Below are 14,878 nucleotides of genomic sequence, written 5' to 3'. Positions count from 1 at the left end.
GCAGATCTTGATCAACTTGAAGCTGCTGGTGTTTTTTCTTCAGGCTTTTCACAGTGGCTATAAGCCGGCGCTTGAAGCACTCCTGCTCTATGGGATCCTCATGCATGACAAATTCTTCGTCACCGAGGCTCACCTTGTCTTCGGAGAGAGGCATGTAATTGTCTTCCTTTGATTATCCATATGTTGCCGGCTCCTTAGGGCTAGCTTGCCCATCCTCCTGCTGGGCCTGCTCTAGGTCAGGCTGGTCGGGATTGTTTCCGTCTTCCGCACCGTCCGGATTGCTATCATCTCCTGTGCCAATGCTACTGTTTCTGCCATAGCGGGGCTTAGAGCGGCGCCGATGACGCTGCTGCTTTGATTGCTTCCCCAAGGGGTTGTCCTCCGTTGCCTCATCGCCATCGTTTTCTTTGGGGGGTGTCTACCATATATATATATATCATATGATGAGGTGGCTGTCCAGCGCCCTGTGGGCGGCGGTTCCTGTTCTTCTCCTGCTTCGTCGTCCATACCGTCGATGTCTATGGAGTCGAAGTCAAGCACGACAGTTAAGTCATCAACAGTCGCTATTAAGTGGGTGGTGGGTGGGTAACGAATTTCTTCATCGTCCGCTTCCCACTCGAGCCAGACATAGTTTGGCCAAGAGTCTCCCGATAAAGAGAGAGACCTCAGTGAGTTTAGCACGTCACCCAAGGGTGAGTGTTGAAAGATATCCGTGGCGGTAAACTCCACGATCGGTTCCCAATCAGATTCGATAGGCACTAATGTGCGCGGTTCGGATCCTAAGGCCAGAGACGAGTCTGGGGGTCCGGTGACACAGATCTGTTTGGAGGTGGAGTCCGTGTTCGGCTCCAATGCCGATGAGTGTGCGGCCTCCGTGGCGGGGTCCATCCACCCGTCCTCGGATGGCGCGATCTAATCCAGATTAAGGGCCGGGGCAGCCGCAGGTGCGATATCCCGAACACCGTCCGATGGCAGATCTAAGTTATGCCCGTCGTGACTGTTCAGCGCTCCTGATGTAGGCTCGAACCAGCCGAAGATCAAGTCTCCGCGGATGTCGGCGGTGTAGTTCAAGTTTCCAAACCTGTCCTGATGGCCAGGGGCGTAGCTATTGACCTGCTCCAAACGGCCAAGCGAGTTGGCCCGCAGTACGAAGCCGCCGAATACGAAGATCTGTCCGGGGAGGGAAACCTCACCCTGGACCGCATCGTTACTGATGATTGAAGGATCCATCAAGCCTTATCGCGATGACACAGTGGAACTCTCAATGAAAGCACCAATGTCGGTGTCAAAACCAGTGGATCTCGGGTAGGGGGTCCCAAACTGTGCGTCTAAGGCTAGTGGTAACAGGAGGCGGGGGACATGATGTCTACCCAGGTTCGGGCCCTCTCTATGGAGGTAATACCCGACTTCCTGCTTAATTGATCTTGATGATATGAGTATTACAAGAGTTGATCTACCATGAGATCGTAGAGGCTAACCCTAGAAGCTAGCCTATGATTATGATTGTTCTTGTCCTATGGACTAAACCATCCGGTTTATATAGACACCGGAGGGGGCTAGGGTTACACAGTGTCGGTTATAGAGAAGGAGATCTACATATCCGAATCACTAAGCTTGCCTTCCACGCCAAGGAGAGTCTCATCCGGACACGGGACGAAGTCTTCAATCTTGTATCTTCATAGTCCAACAGTCTGGCCAAAGGATATAGTCCGGCTGTCCGAGGCCCCCTAATCCAGGACTCCCTCACCCTTGCCTCGACGTCGTCGCCCTGCCTTGTCATCGCCATCCCTGCGCCCTGCACCGATCGACGCCGTCACCACGCCCTGCACCGACGTCGTCACCGCGCCCTGCGTCCTCGCTGTGAGCGCCGCCGGCATCGATCCCCTCCTCTCATGTTTGTTTTTTGTATGATTATTGTTGTTGTTGTATGTATTGATGTATGATTTTTTTTGTTCATAGATTTTTTTTCATAAAAGATGTGCACTTTTGTATAGAAACTTCATTTTTTCATATGTACGAAAATTAAGAGTGAAAACGAAAACAAACATACAAGAAAAACAAAGGAAAAAATGAAGAAGGAAAAGAAAACCGCCCGGCCCGGCCACCACCGCATTTTCATAAAGTGTTTGCATCGAGTCTTTTTCTAAGGTAGTCTTTTTGTTAAAGTGATGGGTGACGTCGGATATGACATGAGGGCGCCGGGGACGTTGCACATGTGATGAGGGGGTGAGCGTCGTTGTCGTCTACCCCCGCCCCGATAACATCGACATGAGGGGGACGTCGGACATGACATGAGGGGGGACATCGGACATATTACATGAGGGGGGACATCAAAAAAATGTATGCAAATGATTTTTTAAACTTTTTAAACGACATGAGGGGGGGCGTCGGACATGACATGAGGGGGCCAGGGTCGTCGAGGGGTCAAGGGGTCAAGGGTCGAGGATCGCCGATGGTCGAGGGTCTCCGTTTAACAAGAATGCCCCCATTATGGATGTGCACAAGTTGATCTATTTTTTATGATCTTATATACATATATATATATGGATGTGCACAAGTCATTTTTTAGCTCACTTTATTGAAGATCCGACTCATCACATTATAATGAGCCGTCCCTTGGGGGCTACCAGTTGCTCCTGTTAAAAATTCAAGGTACACAAGCCTCAGTCCATTATATTGAAAGATCCACTACTCAGTTGGTAGAGTACAAAGTTATTAACCTTGTGGACGTGGGTTCAAGCCCCATGGTGGAGATTACATCATATGATGTTATTATCAATGAATTATATACAAAGTCCCAGCTCGGTATTATCTTACCGAGTCGGCCCTTGGGGGCTACACATTGCTGCTCAAGTCTACATGATCATATTTACAAAGTCCCTGCTCATTATTGCTTAATGACCCAACCCTTGGGGGTTACACTGGTTGAAGTTTTTATGGGCATCAGGCAATTACAAGTCCCAGGTTGTTGCAAGCATGACAACCCGACACTTGGGGGCTATAGGTAATATGGATATAAGGGAGAAAAATCTTCAAATTTTCAGTTTTGAGCAGACCAGATTGACATGGTGTCGGTAACAACCATGACCCGATGTCATTGATAATTATGACCCGACGTTGGCAACAGTTATAACCCGGTGCTGTCAATATTTACAAGCCGGCAATCTTGGCAATTATAACTCGCCGCCTCTACATCCTTAAACCGGCAGATCACCAGATGAATCTTGAGTCCAATATGTTTATTAAGCCGGAGCTTTTGAAACTGACTCAAATGGATTATTTCTTATAATATTTCTCTACAAGAAACTAATGTCAGCAAAATTGATTATGAAGCTGGTCTATTGACCCGGATTTTTTCAGAAGAAGTATCATTGATAAAGTTGAAATATATCTGCTAAGGAAGATTTGCTATGAGATCATGGACATGTATATATCAACAAGGAAATGACAAGGACTTAACGATGATCAAATTCTGGCTCATAAGAACCTTCGACCCGGCATATTATCTATCAAAGTTAGTCTTGTTTTGCAGGATAAGTTTACCATGGATAAATCCGAGCTAAACTGGGAGCTAATGTCGGGGATATACCCCGCGGTGTGACCCGGCCAGACATGGCGACTCACCAGAGACCCGACAGACATTTGACGACTCACTGGTGACCCACCCGATCCTCAGCGACCTATTAGTGACCCGGCGGGCGGATCATACGGACGGCAAGGCCGAAGGCCCAGCATGCCGGCTTATACTCTGGTGGGCCGGCTTAAGAGAAAAGGCATGATGAATATTTCCCTTACAAGGAAGTAAGACCCGGACTTGTATCCCGTTTGTAATAGAAGATAAGTTAGTCCTAGTCCTACTAGGACTCCACATGTAACCCACCCCTTCAACTTATATAAGGAGGGGCAGGGCACCCCAAGAGGGACAAGAAAAAATAATATCTAAGGCTAGACACAACTAAAGGGGAGCCGGCTTATGTGTTGTCCCACGGATGATCATAATGAGATCTAGGAACAAACATCATGTACGGCTATTACCGAATGATGTTTCCCGGGGCCTGAAGCTGTCTAAATCCTTGTCTTGTGTGTTGTGTTTCTTGTCCCGATCAACCCCTCTCAAGTTACACATAGATGCGTCGGCCTCACGACTAAGTCCTCGCAGTAGGACATCTGCCATGACAATTCCACGACCCAAATCGAGCCGAACAGGGTTTTCTGCTTGTTAATCTTAACAATCTTAACAAACCTAGCCTTAATGAGTACGAGCTTACTGAGCATGAACTTAATGACCAGATCAGCTCATTAATCCACCCTTGTTCTCGTCGGCCCGAGGGCATCCACTAGAAGAGCCTATGTGGCCGCCAGTGAGGGTCGTAGTGGGGCCTCGATTGCTCCCCTAGTTGGGTGGAGGTTCTATGCATGCTGAGCCGGTTGCCTTGGGTTGGATGGAGGTGGGCAGGGGAGGGGCTACTCTCACGTTTTGTCGTATTTTAATCTGACCTTTATGGAAGAAAGGCTAAATATTCCCATGTTGACTTAATGACTTCAGTTGATTATTATATAGAATAATATAAGCATGAGAAACTTTTCAACTTTTTAATGTTTGGGCCGAATGCATACATTAATAGACAAATACTAGCTACATAAAAGAAAGGGCCATGGCCAGGAATACATAATCACATATATCTTCACATTAAGTCAACCAAAGAAATTTATAGAATCTTACTCTAATATCATGCATCACATGAAACTATTTCTCTCCTAACGATCTAGCATTGCTTCATTTTTATCAATTACCGAAAACAAGGAATCACCTGTCGAGCTACCTGAATAGTAGACTCTTACCATCATTTTTAGGGGGATATGTTCTTGTAGATTGGGTAATGCAGGATATGAACCTACAAAGGTAATAAATTCAGGATCAACGAAGAATTTATAATCCTTATCAGTAACAAAAATAGGAGAAGTTGCAAGTTTATGATCATATTTCATCATTTCGTTCTTGCCTTTTTCTTTCGATATAGCCATGAAACCTTCTATGCCATTACGAGTATCATAAGTGATAAGTTCTCTAATTAACTCCTCATGAAAAGTGTAACCATCAAGTACATCAAACATCTTAGTTCTAGCAGGAGTACTAGGTGTAGCAGGTAATTCATTGTTTTTTGTGATTTTAGATTCTTTAGCTTTAGCAATATGAGCATCAAATAATTCAGCAAGTAGCACAATTTCATCAAGTAGAGTAGAAGCATCATCATGAGTATCATCAATAGTAGAAGCAATATCAGTTACTTGTGACCTATTCTTTTCTAGCGCCGTTGCCGGGGAGGTGAGTGCTTGAAGTTATATCTTTAGATCTTGCAATTGAATCTTTTAGTTTCTTGTTTTATCACTAGTTTAGTCTATAAAAGAAAACTACAAAAAAATGGAATTGAGTTTGTCTCATACGCTTCATCTTTTTAATATCTTTCGTGAGAATGATGGTAAGGAAAATTGTAATCAAGTGCTAGAAGAAGAAATCTATAAAAATTTTGGCACTAAATTTTTAAATGAAGATCCTGATTGCAATGTTGTTAGTATTAATTCTTTGAATACACATGATGCTAATGATATGCAAAGCCACAAGCTTGGGGATGCTATGTTTAATGAAGATGATATGTTTAGTCCCTCAAGCTTTGATGAGAATATTTATTATGATGAAAGCATGTCTCCTATTTATGATGATTATATTGATGAAAGTGGGTTTGTAAGAGTGTCAACTTTAGGAAGTAATGATCCCACTATTTTGGAGGATGTTGAATATTATTGTGATAATTATGAAAGTGGATTTGGAGAGGTCATGACTTTATTTAGTTATGAATCCACTATTTCGGAAGAGGTTCCAATTAATTATGAGAACAAAGTTGCTATCTATGATGATTATTGTGATGACTTCTATGCTATTAAGAATAATGATAACCATGAAACTTGTCATCATGATTTTAGCTTTCAGTTGGATTATGCCTCACATGATAGTTATTTTGTTGAGTTTACTCCCACTATTATTCATGAGAAGAAATTTGCTTATGTGGAGAGTAGTAAAAATTCTATGCAAGTAGATCATGATAAGAATGCTTTATGTGCTGGTTATATTGTTGAATTCATTCATGATTCTAATGAAATTTTTCTGAGGGAGGAACACGTGCTTGTAGGAATTGCAATAATATCAAGTGTCCTCCCTATGTGCTTAAAATCTTGAAGTTATGCTTGTTTTGCCTTCCTATGCTAGTTGATTATTGTTCCCACAAGTTGTTTGCTCACAAAATCCCTATGCATAGGAAGTGGGTTAGACTCAAATGTGCTAGCCATATTCTTCATGATGCTCTCTTTATGTTTCAATTCTTATCTTTTATGTGAGCATCATTGAAACCATCATGCCTAGCTAGGGGCGTTAAACGATAGCGCTTGTTGGGAGGCAACCCAATTTTATTTTTGTCCCTTGATTTTTGTTCCTTTTTAGTAATAAATAATTCGTCTAGCCTCTGGTTAGATGTGGTTTTATGTTTCAATTAGTTTTTGTGCCAAGTAGAACCTTTGGGAAGACTTCGGTGAAGTCTTTGTCATCTTGCTGTAAAAAACAGAAACTTTAGCGCTCACGAGATTAGCTGCCATTTTTTACAAAAGAGTGATTTTAAGTTGATTCTTTTTGAATATGATTAATTGACAAATTACTCAGGTCTGACAATTTATTTCCGAATTTTTGGAGTTACATAAGTATTCGAATGATACAGATTACTACAGACTGTTCTGTTTTTGAAGGATTCTGTTTTCTAGGTGTTGTTTGCTTATTTTGCTGAATCTATGATTAGTATCGGAGGGTATGAACCATAGAGAAGTTTTAATACAGTAGATATTACACAAATATGAATTTAGAATGATTCACAACAGTACCAAAAGTGGTGATTTATTTTCTTGTACTAACGGAGCTTACGAGTTTTATTTTGAGTTTCGTGTTGTGAAGTTTTCAAGTTTTGGGTAAAGATTCAATGGACTATGGAATAAGGAGTGGTAAGAGCCTAATATTGGGGATGCACAAGGCACCCAAGGTAATATTCAAGGACAACCAAGAGCCTAAGCTTGGGGATGCCCCAGAAGGCATCCCCTCTTTCGTCTTTGTTCATCGGTAACTTTACTTGGAGCTATATTTTTATTTACCACATGATATGTGTTTTGCTTGGAGCGTCAATTTTATTTTGTTAGTATTTTCTTGCTGTTATTTATAATAATGTTTTGCATCTATATTTTCAATAAAAATTTCAAGGATAGCCTTTACCATGCTTATTTTGCAAGTATACATGTTGCTGTTTCAAAACCGAAAGTTTACCGTTGTTGCAAAAATTCCCTAGAAAAGTAAGAGAGTGATATAATGTTGAATATTTTTGCATAATGAGCTCTGATAAATATTCTACAGTGCAGTAGTTTTCTTGTAATTGTTGGAGTTAGGGAAGTATGATGAACCTTGCATTCTTTATAGACTATACTGTTTTGGCAGATTGCTGTTATGTTTGCATTGTTTGCATATGTTTGCTTGTTTAATGATTCTATTTGAGGATAAGAGTATTAAATATGCAGAGACATTTAGTATGCAATGTTGAATAATAATTTTAGTAATTTGTTACAGGAGAGAATGATAAGGTTTTTGCATTGGTTTATACTAACTTATCTCACGAGTTCTTGTTGAGTTTTGTGTGGATGAAGTTTTTGAGATTTAGGAAAACCGTGATATGAAAGGAATTAAGAAGACACAAAAGCTCAAGCTTGGGTATGCCCAAGGCACCCCAAGATAATATTTTAAAGAAGTCTCAAGCATCTAAGCTTGGGGATGCCCCGGTAGGCATCCTACCTTTCTTCTTCAACAATTATCGGTTAGTATCGCTTGAACCTAAGTTTTTGCTTCTTCACATGATGTGTGGTATCGTTGCAATGCTATTTTATTTTGTTTTGCTTGCTGTTTGAATAAATTACTTAAGATCTGAAATACTTAAATGAAAGAGAGCCCTCACATAGCAAAATAATCATTTCACTACTCATTGATCTTCACTTATATCTTTTTGGAGTAGTTTGTCATTTACTCTTGTGCTTCACTTATATCCTATGAGTAAATGGTTGAATGAGTTGGATGTCATAAATCTGAAATTATATATGTTTCATATGCTTACCCCGTTGGGAGTAATGACTTCACATCTAAGAAGTATAGGTAGTAAATTTATTGAAGGTTAGCAAGCATTGTATTGGTCACCTGAACAATTCATGAAAGAATATTGAAGGAAGAGAAATTTCACATATAAATATACTATCTTAGACATCTTCTATGATTGTAAGCCCCATTAATTATTTTCAAACCTGAGCAAGTTAGTTGAAATTGGACAAGGAAGACAACGTAATGAGTAATGCTTGGGTGTATTTGTATAGAAGTTGTTATAGATCCTCCAACATGTGGTGCTTGCTATTTAGAATCCTTTGCTAGCCTAAATATCTATACTAAGCGGGAATACTGCTTGTGCATCCAATTCCCTTGAACCAAGTTCCTTCCATGAGTGTCCATCATATCTACCTATTTGCGGTATTTACCTGCCGTTCCAAGTAAATTTGCATGTGCCAAACTCTAAACCTTCAAATAATAATCTGTTTTGTATGCCCGAATCGCTCATGTAGCGACTAGGGGCTGTCAGTATCTTCCATGCTAGGTGGGTTATTCTCATGATGAGTGGACTCCGCTCATCATTCACAAGAAAAAATGGCTGGTAATTGGGATGCCCAGTCCCATGATCAAAAGATCAAAATCAAATGAAAATAATTGCGAACAAAACTCCCCCAGGATTGATGTTAGTTGGAGGCACCCATTGTTTCGGGCAAGCCATGGATTGATGATTGTTGGTGGAGGGGGAGTAAAAACTTTACCATTATGTTTGGGAACCGCCTATAATGTATGTAGTATGGAAGATATTGGGAACTCTTGGTTGTTATATTGACAATGAGATCATACCTCTCAAAATTATTTATCTCTATTTTCAAAATCGAGCTTTGGCACCACTACAAATCCCTGCTTCCCTCTGTGAAGGGTCTATCTTTTACTTTTATGCAAGAGTCAGTAGTATTCCTTTTCATTCCAATCTACTCTTTAGTTGGCAAGCATCATGTCATGGGGAAAGATCTAAGCATATATGGCCATTCAAATATATTTGATCATCAATTATTATTGTTGACAATTATCTATATGATAAGTGAGTTGGGAGGCGAAACACTTAGCCCCTATCTTTCTCTATGTTTGATAGATGCTATTTGTTCTAAGAATATGCTTTGAGTGGTAGCAATCATGGAAGACTATATGATAGTTGAGGATGTGGAGTTTGCTAAATCAAAGCTGTGACATAGACCCTTCCTGAAAATAAGATGAATTGTAATTGTTTGATGATTGAGAATGAAGTTTGCTAGTTTTCAAGAAAGTTTATGCTCTATGCTTTAACATGTGAATAGCTTGTTACTTGACCTTGAGAAGTTTTATGAGATGAACTACTGTTATGACATATAATCATGCTAGAAAAGATGATTGAAATTATCATTGATCAAACTTGTGCACCTGCTAGAATTCACACTTCATCAATTCTTTCTTTTATCACTTCATAAATTATTTTTGGGACTAACCTATTAACTGGAGGCCCAGCCCATATTGCTATTTTCTTGCCTATTTCAGTGTTTCGAAGAAAAGGCATATCAAACGGAGTCCAAACGGAGTCCAAACGGAATGAAACCTTCAGGAAAATTAATTTTGGAACGGAAGCAATCCAGGGGACTTGGAGTGCACGTAAGGGAAGCTTCGAGGAGGCGACAAGGCAGGGGGGCACACCCACCCCCCTGGGCGCGCCCTCCACCCTCGTGGCCCCTGGCTCCCCTGACCAACTTCTTTCGCCTATATATCTCCATATACCCTAAAAACATCAAGGACACAAAAGATCAGGAGTTCCGCCGCCGCAAGCCTCTGTAGCCACCAAAAACCAATCAGGACCCTGTTCCGGCACCCTGCCGGAGGGGGGATCCATCACCGGTGGCCATCTTCATCATCCCGGCGCTCATGACGAGGAGGGAGTAGTTCACCCTCGGGGCTGAGGGTATCTACCAGTAGCTATGTGTTTGATCTCTCTCTCTCTCTCTCGTGTTCTTGATTTGGCACGATCTTGATGTATTGCGAGCTTTGCTTTTATAGTTGGATCTTATGATGTTTCTCCCCCTCTACTCTCTTGTAATGGATTGAGCTTTCCCTTTGAAGTTATCTTATCGGATTGAGTCTTTAAGGATTTGAGAACACTTGATGTATGTCTTGCCGTGCTTATGTGTGGTAACAATGGGATATTCACGTGATTCAATTGATGTATGTTTTGGTGATCAACTTGCGGGTTCCGTGACCTTGGGAATCTATGCATAGGGGTTGGCACACGTTTTCGTCTTGACTCTCCGGTAGAAACTTTGGGGCACTCTTTGAAGTACTTTGTGTTAGTTGAATAGATGATTCTGAGATTGTGTGATGCATATCGTATAATCATGCCCACGGATACTTGAGGTGACAATGGAGTATCTAGGTGACATTAGGGTTTTGGTTGATTTGTTTCTTAAGGTGTTATTCTAGTATGAGCTCTATGATAGATCGAACGGAAAGAATAGCTTCATGTTATTTTACTACGGACTCTTGAATAGATAGATAAAAAAGGATAACTTGGAGATGGTTTTGTAGCCTACCATAATCTCTTGGTTTGTTCTCCTCTATTAGTGGCTTTGGAGTGACTCTTTGTTGCATGTTGAGGGATAGTTATATGATCTAGTTATGTTATTATTTTTGAGAGAACTTGCACTAGTCAAAGTATGAACCTTAGGCCTTGTTTCCTACCATTGCAATACCGTTTACACTCACTTTTATCGCTTGCTACCTTGCTGTTTTTATAATTTAAGATTACAAATACCTTTATCTACCGTCCATATTGCACTTGTATCATCATCTCTTTGCCGAACTAGTGCACCTATACAATTTACCATTGTATTGGGTGTGTTGGGGACACAAGAGACTCTTTGTTATTTGGTTGCAGGGTTGTTTGAGAGAGACCATCTTCATCCTACGACTCCTACGGATTGATAAACCTTAGGTCATCCACTTGAGGGAAATTTGCTACTGTCCTACAAACCTCTGCACTTGGAGGCCCAACAACGTCTACAAGAAGAAGGTTGTGTAGTAGACATCACCTATCAGATTGAAGAGCATATGTTGGTGTCACAAGTTGACTTAAAACAATAGGTGAATCAAGTGTAGACTGAGTTGGCAGTTCCTTACCTACCCTCATCTTAGAGGCATGATGTTGGTCTTACATTTTATTAGATTTTTCATAGTGAATATAAATTGTAGCAGATATTTAACTTCCAAGTGAACTTAATAAATATGACTATGCCCCCCCTGCAACGGTGCTAGAAAATAGGCTTGATGACCCACAAGTATAGGGGATCGCAACAGCCTTCGAGGGTAGTATTTCACCCAAATTTATTATTTTGGTACAAGGGGATCCATAGAATATTTATATATAAGAAGGAAATATGCCCTAGAGGCAATAATAAATTTTTTATTTATATTTCCTTATATCATGATAAATATTAATTATTCATGCTAGAATTGTATTAACCGGAAACTTAGTACATGTATGAATACATAGACTAAACAAAGTGTCCCTAGTATGCCTCTACTTGACTAGCTCGTTAATCAAAGATGGTTTTGTTTCCTGACCATAGGCATGTGTTGTCATTTGATGAACGGGATCACATGATTAGAGAATGATGTGATGGACAAGACCCATCCGTTAGCTTAGCATTATGATTGTTACAGCTTTATTTCTACTGCTTTCTTCATGACTTATACATGTTCCTCTGACTATGAGATTATGCAACTCCCAAATACTGGAGGTACACCTTCTATGCTATCAAACGTCACAACGTAACTGGGTGATTATAAAGATGCTCTACAGGTGTCTCCGAAGGTGTTTGTTGAGTTGGCACAGATCAAGATTAGGATTTGTCACTCCGTGTATCGGAGAGGTATCTCTGGGCGCTCTCGATAATGCTCATCACTATAAGCCTTGGAAGCAATATGACTAATGAGTTAGTTACGAGATGAAGCATTACGGAACGAGTAATGAGACTTGCCGGTAATGAGATTGAACTAGGTATGATGATACTGACGATAGAATCTCGGACAAATAACATACCGGTGACAAAGGGAACAACATATGTTGTTGTGCGGTTTGACCGATAAATATCTTCGTAGAATATGTAGGAGCCAATATGAGCATCCAGCTTCCGCTATTGGCTATTGATCGGAGATGTGTCTCGATAATGTCTACATAGTTCTCCAACCCGTAGGGTCCGCACGCTTAACGTTCGATGATGATTTGTATTATGAGTTATGTGATTTGATGACCGAAGTTCGTTCGGAGTCCTCTATGAGATCACCGACATGACGAGGATTCTCAAAATGGTCGATAGGTAAAGATTGATAAATTGGAAGGTTATATTCAGACACCGGAATGGTTCTGGAGTGATTCGGGTATTTTTCGGAGTACCCGGAGGCTACCGGAACCCCTCCCCCCCGGGGAAGTAGTGGGCTTTCATGGGCCTTACTGTAAAGGAGAGGAGGGCTGAAGGGTGGCCGCACCCCCTCCCATGGCAAGTCCGAATTGGACTAGGGAGGGGGAGGCGCCCCCCTCTTTCCTTCTCCCTCTCTTCCTCCTTCCCTCTCTCCCCTCTTGGAGAAGGAAGGGGCGTCCAACTAGGATCGGTAATCCTAGTTGGACTCCTCCTATGGCGCGCCCCTCCTGGCTGCCGGCCTCCTCCTCTCCCTCCTTTATATACGTGGCCACAGGGCACCCCAAAGAACAACAGACAATCTCTTAGCCATGTGAGGTGCCCCCGTCCACAGTTTAACACCTCGGTCATATCGTCGTAGTGCTTAAGAGAAGCTTTTTGCCGGTAACTTCATCATCATCGTCGCCACGCCATCATGCTGACAAAACTCTCCCTCGTCCTCAACTGGATCAAGAGCACGAGGGACGTCATCGTGCTGAACGTGTGCTGAACACGGAGGTGCCGTACGTTCGGTACTTGGATCCGTTGGATCGTGAAGATGGTACAACTACATCAACCGCGTTACTAAATGCTTCCGCTTTTGGTGTACGAGGGTACGTGGACACACTCTCCCGTCTTGTTGCTATGCATCTCCTAGATAGATCTTGCGTGATCGTAGGAAAGTTTTTGAATTACTATGTTCCCCAACAGGGGCATCCGAGCCAGGTTTATGCGTAGATGATATGCACGAGTAGAACAGAAAGAGTTGTGGGCGTTAATAGTCATACTGCTTACCACCAACGTCTTACTTTGATTCGGCGCTATTGTTGGATAAAGCGGCCAGGATAGACATTACATGACCGTCTTCATGAGACTGGTTCTACCGACGTGTTTTGCACATAGGTGGCTGGCGGGTGTCTGTTTCTCCAACTTTAGTTGAATCGGGTTTGACTACGACTGGTCCTTGTTGAAGGTTAAAACATCACACTTGACAAAAAAATGTTGTGGTTTTGATGCGTAGGTAAGAACGGTTCTTGGTAGAAGCCCGTAGCATCCACGTAAAACTTTTAACAACAAAGTAGAGGACGTCTAACTTGTTTTTGTAGGGCTTGTTGTGATGTGATATGGTACGGTCAAGACATGATGTGATATAAATTATTGTATGAGATGATACTATTTTGTAACAGAGTTATCGACAACTGGTAGGAGCCTTATAGTTGTCACCTTAGTGTATGAAATGAAATCGCCATGTAATTACTTTACTTTATCACTAAGAGGTAGCAATAGTCGTAGTAGCAATAGTTGGCGATACGACAACGATACTACGCTAGAGATCAAGGTGTTAAGCCGGTGATGATGGAGATCATGCATGACAGTGCTTCGATGATGGAGATCAAAGGCACAAGATGATGATGGCCATATCATGTCACATATTTTGATTGCATGTGATGTCTATCTTTTATGCAACTTATTTTGCTTAGTACGGCGGTACCATTATAAGATGATCCCTCACTAAATTACGAGGTATAAGTGTTCTCCTTGAGTATGCACCGTTGCTACAGTTCGTCATGCCGAGACACCATGTGATAATCAGGTGTGATAAGCTCTACATTCACATACAACAAGTGCAAGCCAACTTTGCACATGCAGAATACTCGGGTTAAACTTGACGAGCCTAGCATATGCAGATATGGCCTCGGAACACTGAGACCGAAAGGTCGAACGTGAATCATATAGTAGATATGATCAACATAGAGATGTTCGCCATTGAAAACTACTCCATCTCACATGATGATCGGACATGGTTTAGTTGATATGGATCACGTGATCATTTAGATGACTAGAGGGATGTCTATCTAAGTGGGAGTTCTTTAGTAATATGATTAATTGAACTTTCAATTATCATGAACTTAGTCCTGATAGTTTTCTTGCATATCCATGTTGTTGTAGATCAATTGCCCGTGCTACCGTTCCCTTGAATTTTAATGCGTTCCTTGAGAAGGCTAACTTGAAAGATGATGGTAGCAATTACATGGAGTGGGTCCGTAACTTGAGGATTATCCTCATTGCTCCATAGAAGAATTACGTCCTGGAAGCACCGCTAGGTGTACCACCTCCGCCAGCAACTGCAGACATTGTGAATGCCTGGCAGACGCGTGTTGATGACTACTCAATAGTTCAGTGTGCCATGCTTTACGGCTTAGAATCGGGACTTCAAAGACGTTTTGAACGTCATGGAGCATAT

The sequence above is a fragment of the Triticum aestivum genome, chromosome 3B, assembly GCF_018294505.1.
Source record: "Triticum aestivum cultivar Chinese Spring chromosome 3B, IWGSC CS RefSeq v2.1, whole genome shotgun sequence".
NCBI classification, from domain to species: domain Eukaryota; kingdom Viridiplantae; phylum Streptophyta; class Magnoliopsida; order Poales; family Poaceae; genus Triticum; species Triticum aestivum.
The sequence above is the reverse complement of the archived record's forward strand: the minus strand, read 5'-3'. Positions refer to the sequence as shown.